The 7,882-nt window shown below is 48.5% G+C and overlaps 1 long non-coding RNA gene across 1 annotated transcript; it reads right to left on the bottom strand.

Moving 5' to 3' along the window:
- Positions 1-1,183: 1,183 nt before the first annotated feature.
- LOC139788515 (uncharacterized) lies at positions 1,184-3,629 on the bottom strand. Its single transcript, XR_011722870.1, has 2 exons — positions 2,353-3,629; positions 1,184-2,202 (listed from the first exon to the last, which is right to left on the bottom strand). It is a non-coding gene; the product is annotated as an uncharacterized lncRNA (long non-coding RNA).
- Between the last annotated feature and the right edge of the window lie 4,253 nt (positions 3,630-7,882).

Raw genomic sequence — 7,882 nt, 5'->3', positions numbered from 1 at the left:
TTTGGTTTGGTTTGGTGTTTTGGTTTTGGTTTTGTTTTTTTTTTGTTGGGTTTTTTGGGGGGGGGTTGGGGTTTTGTTTTTTTGTTTTTTGGTTTTTTTTTGTTTGGTTTGGTGTTTTGGTTTTGTTTTTTTTTTTGGTTGGGTTTTTTGGGGGTTTTTTTGGGTTTTTTGGGGGGGGGTTCGGGGTTTTTTTCGTTTTTTTTTTTTTGTGGGTTTTTTTTGTTTTTTGTTTTTTGTTTTTTTTTGCTTTGGTTTTGTTTTTTTTTTTTTTTTTTTGTTGGGTTTTTTGGGGGTTTTTTTGGGTTTTTTGGGGGGGATTTCGGGGTTTTTTTCGGTTTTTTTTGTGGTTTTTTTTGTTTTTTTTTGTTTTTTTTTTGTTTTGGTTTGGTTTTTTGTGTGTGTGTTTTGTTTTTGTTTTTTTTTTTTTTTTTTAAATCTTTAATCCACCTCGTTTCCTTGTCCCCCGGCCCCTCCCACCCCCCCAATAGGGCCCCAAGGGCAGAGCTGCTCGGGAGCCTGAACTCCGGGCTCTGCGTGTGGCTCCTGGCGAGGAGGTTGGGTGGTAAAATCACTTCAAAGGGGCTGCAGTCCCACTGAGCTGCAAAAGGGTGTAATTACCGCCCGGGCTGAACCATCCTCCTCCTCCCAGGCTGTTTGAAGCAGCTCAGAGCAGAGCAGGATCAAAAGAAAAGGTTTTGCAGGAGCTGGGGAAGGAGCCACTGCAGGCAAAGCCCGGAGTGGCAAAGAAGAAGAAACCTGTGGGCATTTTACACCTGTCAGCCCAAAAAATTCAGTGCAGAGCTGGACCTCTTGTTTCTGATCCTGGAAAAAGCATCCAGGCAACTCTGGCAGGCAAGAAGTGGGGCAGAAAAGGAGGAGGAGTGCCCTGAAAACAGGGATCCCACTGGGAAATGCGAGTTGGTGAAGCAGAGCAGGTTTCCATTTGGGAAGGGATGAAATTTCCAGTGGGAAATGATGTCAAGGTGTTCCTCCCCAAACTTCATCCCAAACCAGAGGGAGAAGTGGTCTTCATCTGTGAAAAAAAAAAAAAAAAAAACCCACAGGTTTTGGCTATCGAAATTACTTTCCATGGAAGTTTCTGGTGTTGGAACATCAAGGCTGGAATGTGGTAAAAGGCATGAGGCAATATGGAGAATTATAAAACATTGCTAGAAAGAAAATGTATTATTGGAATATGAATGAATATTGAATGGCATTTTTTATAAAAATTAAGGTCAGATACAATAAAATCAAGATGAAGCATCTTGCAGTAAAAATATAGTTGAAATCAGGAATATATTTCAGTACTGATGAAAATGCCCATTTTGTAAGCCCTTTGGTTGGATGCAACTGAATTTCAGCTGGTTAAGTTACTAAAAATATAAATTATATACAATCATAGGCCTTCCAGCCATGCTGAATCAGATGTCATCAGTCTAGAGAGCTAAAATAGCAAAGCAATCCTGAGTCTTTCTACAAAATTAATTACTGATAGACTCCTTTTTCCTTCTGCAGTTTAGACAATACACACTAGATGCTGGTTTTGAGAGCTTTTTCTGCTTTATGATGCCTAAAAACTTGTTTGATGTTACTTTACAGAACCTGCAGATTCCATAAGGCTGGTTTTGAAAAAAAAAAACAACCAAGAGTTCTAAGACAAATACTAAAACCTGCAAGACTCCCCTGATGCTGTCAGATCTCTGGGAAGTCACCCCCCAAAATTCCCCAGGCCGGGCTCAAGGTATCTGGATGAAGTCCAAAGCATGATGTGAAACCTGAAACCAGGGAAGTTCAGCCCAGTTTCATGTTTTGTAACTGATGTTGCACAGCTCTGGCTTCTTCTCAGCCTCATGGGATCCCTTCTTGATGCTTCCTTCTCCCTCCTGGCCCGGAGCAGAGGCTGAGGATCCCTCTGTGCCTCCTTGCAGACATCCCTGCTTTCCTCTTGGGTGGAATGGTAAATGGCAAAACTGAATTTTTTCAGCCCATGAAGTGTTCAGCCTGAAGAAACTGAGCATTAAATATCAGTATCACTTCATCTCCCCACTGTCATCACGGGTGAGTCACAGCAGTTGCTAAATAAAACGTGAACTGGCAAACTGAAATGGGAAGCTGGGAGTGATGAGTCAGGGAAAATGAGCCCAGTGGCCACTGGTGGGCTGGCACCCACCTGGAAACACGCTTGGGGGTAACCCTGGGGGGCTGTGAAAGGAAAAAATAAAAATAAATAAAAAAAAAATCCACCCTGCTGCTGCTCGATGGTGTAAATTTATAGTGCAGTGAGTGGATGTGGTGAAGAAATAAGTGCTGCAAATTGTTACCAAAGCAGGTAATGGAGTGAGGACACCTTACCAAAGCAAAGTTGCCATCTCTTGGAGTCTTCTTGATGGCTCTGTCCCCTGCTGCCTTCCAGATTTGTTTCCTTCAGCTTTACTCGGGTGTGTAAGCCCAGAATCACAGAATCACACTCCTTAGGCTTGGTGTTTGGTGATGCTGATTCTTGTAAACAGTGCAAGCTCCTGCTCTCTCTGCCAATCTTTCCACCTGGAGTCAGTCTGGGGGGCAGAGCTGCTCTCCCAAAAAGTGAAGGTGCAGAGGTTTTATTTTGGTGCTCTTTTTTTGCACAGTTCTGTCCCAGGCCTGAAGGGTTCCTTCCCAAATGCCACGCTGTGGATCCCTCCCAGCAGGCAGCCAACATCTCCAACCAGCCAGGAGAAGGAAATGAGTAAAAATCAGGATGAGACTGCCCCACATAAAATCTTCCTGGCTGATAACCTGTTAACCAATATCTGGTTGATAACCCAACAGTTTTAGGGGTTTAGCTCCTTAGTTCAAGCCATAGCAGTCTGCTGACAGCCCATTAACTCCATCAGGAGGAAAATCAATTTTCATGTTTTGTTCCTCACTGGATGCTTCACCCCCTCCTTCAGGCAGGCAGTTTTGCCCACAATTGGCAATCAATAAACCACAACAGGCAGGCTGGAAGTTAATCCAATTTTCAGGCTGGTGCAGCCCTGCTGGTGTGAAACCAAAAAGGTCTTTACAAGTGTTCAGGGTCACTTTGTCTCCCCTCACACTGAAAGAGGCTACTGCAAAACCTGCCAGTGACTTCAGTGAAATTTAATTTAGAGAACTGCTAAGAACTACCAAACACACTTTCTTTTACTCAATTTGCTTGTCTACAAGAGGATTTTACAGTAGCACTGGGCCTGGGGAACTAATAAGGCTTAGGACAACCTCTGTATTCAGGAGAAATCAAATAATACCTTATAAATATACCAAATAAACAACACTTTATTCACTTGCCAATTTAAAACTAGATCTGTCTGCGAATGCCAAAATAATCAAGAACATTTCCATACCTGGGAGAGAGCAGTTTAATCTCCAGGATTTGATGCAGCTGAGCTGCATGTGCATCTCACAACCCCACTCATCTTGTGCTTCTTCCACCCCAGGGAACCTCCCCAACAGCTCATGGGCAAAGCAGTGACAGGGTGCAGGAAAAAAAGATGAGGCAGAGGGATGGACTGAGAGGAGCTCAGTGCACTGGGAGTTTGTCCCAACCCAGCCCGTAAAGCCTGGCCTTCCAGGCAGTCTGGAAATCCTCTGAATGACAGAAAACCAGAGTCCAGACCGGGTCCTGCACTTTGGCCACAAGAACCCCATGGGGAGCTCCAGGCTGGGCACAGAGTGGCAGAAAGGGAGCTGGGAGTCTGGATTGCCAGGAAGCTGAAGAGGAGCCAGCAGTGTGCCCAGGTGGCCAAGAAGGCCAATGGCATCCTGGGCTGGCTCAGGAACAGCGTGGCCAGCAGGTCCAGGGAAGGGATTCTGCCCCTGTGCTCAGCCCTGGGGAGGCCACAGCTTGAGTCCTGTGTCCAGTTCTGGGCCCCTCAGCTCAGGAAGGAGATTGAGGTGCTGGAGCAGGTCCAGAGAAGAGCAAGGAGGCTGGGAAGGGATCCAGCACAAGTCCTGTGAGGAAGGGCTGAGGGAGCTGGGGGTGTTGAGGCTGGAGAAGAGGAGGCTCAGGGGAGACCTCATCACTCTCTCCAACTCCCTGAAAGGAGGTTGGAGCCAGGGGGGGGTTGGGCTCTTTTCCCAGGCAACTCTCAGCAAGACAAGAGGGCACAAGAGGTCTCAAGTTGTGCCAGGGGAGGTTTAGGTTGGACATGAGAAAGAATTTCTTTAGGGAGAGGGTGCTCAGCCATTGGAATGGGCTGCCCAGGGAAGGGGTGGATTCTCCATCCCTGGAGATATTTCCAAAGAGCCTGGATGTGGCACTCAGTGCCATGGGCTGGGAACCACAGGGGGAGTGGATCAAGGGTTGGACTTGATGAGCTCTGAGGTCCCTTCCAACCCAGCCAGTTCTAGGATTCTAGGATTCCATGTGCAGGTGTGCACACACACACACACACACTGCACAGACACTGACACACTCAGCTCCTCCTGCCTGGCACCCAGCCCAGCTCCTGCATCAGGGGCTGCAATAAAAGCAGGAAAACAGCATTTCTGACAAGCAGGGCAGTATTTATGAGCATCTGCAGCCCTCCTTCACCTCCTAATTTGGACATTGCCCTTATTAAACATTCCTCCCTCCCTCCAGCTTCCAAGGGAATGGGGCAGCTCGCAAGGAGACCTGAGCTGAACTCCAGAGAAGAGCAGTGCTGGCCACAACCAGAGCTTGGAGAAAAGTCAGCAAAGCATCTGAGCTTGCTTGTGGTGGAGCCTGGCTCCAGAGGAACCCCTCAGCACAGAGCAGAGCCAGCCAGGCCTCCAAGTTGGTTTCAAAGCTGCTGAATCAGACACCCAGACTCTGCCAAAAGCTCTTTGGCTGGCACCAGCCTTCCAGCCCTGTGCCACCTCACCCAAGCTCTTTACTGTCTTAGCATCACCTCATCCAGGTTTTGGCCTTGCCACCCACTTCTCTCATTAGGTTTTGGGTGGTTTTTTTTTTAAGTTTTCTCACCACCCTTCTGAGTTTGAACTCCAGGTTGAGGTTTCTTACACAGATCCCTGGGACCCAGCTCTGGTGCTGATTGTGCTGTGCCACTGAGAAGCTTATTCTGAGGCTTTCTCTGGGTCAGCACCTTGTGGAGATGAATTTAATTTCCATTGCCAGAGCTGGAGAGCAGCATCCATCAAGTGATCTGTCTCTGTGTTGTTATCTACCAGGGTTCTGGTTCTGCCCATAGCTGCTTGTTGAGGGGAAGAGGCCATTGCACAAGACACAGAATGGGGAAGAACTCGGGTCCAGATTTTTGGAAGACAAATTTAGACTTCATGGGGCAACACCTGAGCACACCTGAAAATCTGGGCCCAAGAAAGGAGAAGCTGAGTTATTACCTCATTTCACAGGAAGGAACTGGGCATGGGGATGATCTAAGGAGTCCACACTGGACTTTAGATCCAGATCTCCTGAATTCAACACAATACCTTAACCACAAAAAAACTTTCCTGCTGCCCATCTGCAGAGGATGAGCTCATGTGGCTATCCAGGACTGCAGCTTGCTGGCAAAAGCAAGTGAAAACACCCACCTCCCTCCTTCCCTCCCTCCCCAGCACATTGATCCACTCTGCTTCTGGAAGGACTGGGAGGGCACAACCCCCCTGAGCATCTGCTTGGATCCTTCCTGACGTGAGGTTTTTTTCCCTGTTTTGTGCCTGCTATATTCCAAACCCTCTGCTCACCTGCTGTGGAGGTGCCACAACATGTCTGAGCCCTTGGAGAGAGGGGTGGAAGAAGGGGAGACTGTGGTGAGCTTGTGCTTCCAGCCATCTCTTTCTGGTCCCAGCATTCACACATCAGTGCAGCCCTTCCCTGGGGGGGTTTAATCCCCAGGCACACAGAGGAGGCCACATCAGCCTTGCTGAGAGCCTCGTCCACCAACCTGGAGAAGGGGGTTGAGGAGAGGAGGGGTGCACGGGGGGCTGGTTGCTGGGAGGGGGTTGTTCCATGCTCTCTCTCATCCATTTCCCTGCTCATCTGTAAAGGGCAAGCAGGAGCCTGTAATTTGTGGGGGATGAAGAAGCTGGGTCCTTGGGTGGTTTCGAGCCTTGGAGTCTGAAGTTCCTCCCCAGCAGCATCTGCCAGCACAGCACTGGGCTTGGGTTACTTACTGGGAGGTCTTCAGAGAGGGAGAGGTGGGGGAGCAAAGCAGAACAGTCAGCCCCTTCCCCTGCTGTCACAGCAAGCTGAGCCTGGAGAGAAGGGAGCATGGCTGAGCCTGGAAAACAGGAACCACAGTCTTGTGTGGTCCTCCAGAGCTGGACCTGCTCACTGGCAGGGTCACCATCAGGTCCTGGACAAAACTGCAGGATAATAGTGGAACAGTTAGTGACACTGCTGTTCTTGGCATTGCAGAGACACTTGGTGGCCCTCAGCTAAGAGATTGCCCCTACCTGGAAGGCAAAACAAGAAATGGGAGACCTGGAAAACAAACCATGTCAGCAAAGCAGAGAGAGAACGAGGTGCTGTGTATCTCCTGGGCATCTCCTGCTGCACCTTCCCCTGTGAACTGCTCCATCTCCATCTCAGGACAGCAGAGAACCACACTGGGCTGCAGAGCCTTCGTTTTCCTCCCCTGGAAGGTGTTCAGCTCCCTCCTGAATCAGTGACACCTCCTCTGCAGCATCCACTTGGTTTGGGTCCTACCTGGAAGCTGGAACACTACCTGATCCAGTGAGAGCAAAATCAGCATATTCCTTCCTCTGCTTCTCCCTGTTTTCTCCAGTGGGAATGTCATCCCTTTTCTTCTTCCTAAAGCACAGAAATCCTGCTCCCAAGGACTCCAAGAGTGCAGAGTACACTCTTAAGTCACAAGTGCAGATTTTCTGGCATGTTCCCAACCTTGTCCTTTGGCCTCTTCCACCAGGCAGGGAGCTGGGTGCCCAGGCTCTGCATTTCCTACCTCTGTTTGCTCCTCACAAAGTTATGATAGGAGTTCCAGTCTGACCCTTGCACCTCTTCCCAGAAAAGAAGAAACTCTCTCATTGGGAAGAAAAATAAATGTTTCATTTTCAGTGTTTTTCTGGGAAAGCATCCAGACACAAGGAAGGAGAAAAAAACCCAAAACAACCAAGTCCCAATATTCCCTGCTTCAAATCAACTGGAAAAATAAAGTTCATTCTTGGAAAGAGAGCAAAGGAAATGGTTTAATCTCAGACTGGTTCCAGTTCCAAACTGGTTTTGCTTGTGCACACACAGAGCCCCTCCCAAGTCCCCTGGTAGTTTCCCAAGGGAGGGAACCTCTCTCAAATGATCCATGGAATTCTAGATGGGTCCTGCAGCTCCTCAGATGTAAGGTGCCCTGTGTACTTCAGACATCAACATCCCCAGAGCCTGAAAAATCACCCCCTGCTCCTGCTGGAGTTGAGCACCATGCTGCTGCTGGTGGGAATTGCAATCACTGGGATAAACCAGGACCCTTTGGTTCCAAATCCATCTGTGGCAATTGCAACAACATCAGTGATGCAGTCTTTGGAAAAGCCAAGGGAATTGCAATCATCCAATGCACTCATGCTCTCACAGGGGCTGTGAAAGACAGAAACAGGGTCCAACTCCCCTCTCAGCAATGCCAATATAAACCTGAAGCAAATCCATTAAAATTTATACTGGTGTGAGTAAATGGAGCTCCCAGCCAAGTAACTTTTCCTGTTCTTGACAGCACGTTTCTCCTTCCCTGGATTTTTCTCAGTCCTGGCTAAAGCCTGAGCTCTGTGACCTTCTTGCAGCACTGCTCCAGCCATCTCTAGAGCCTTCCCAAGAGGATGCCATGGGGCTGAGCTTGAAGATCTACCCAGCAGTGATGTCCCCATGCTACCTGAAGATCCAGAAATGCAACAAAGCTGTCAAGAGGGCTGTGTTCAGAGGGAGAGAAATGCCTGG

The sequence above is a fragment of the Heliangelus exortis genome, chromosome 29, assembly GCF_036169615.1.
Source record: "Heliangelus exortis chromosome 29, bHelExo1.hap1, whole genome shotgun sequence".
NCBI classification, from domain to species: Eukaryota; Metazoa; Chordata; class Aves; order Apodiformes; family Trochilidae; genus Heliangelus; species Heliangelus exortis.
The sequence above is the reverse complement of the archived record's forward strand: the minus strand, read 5'-3'. Positions and strand labels throughout refer to the sequence as shown.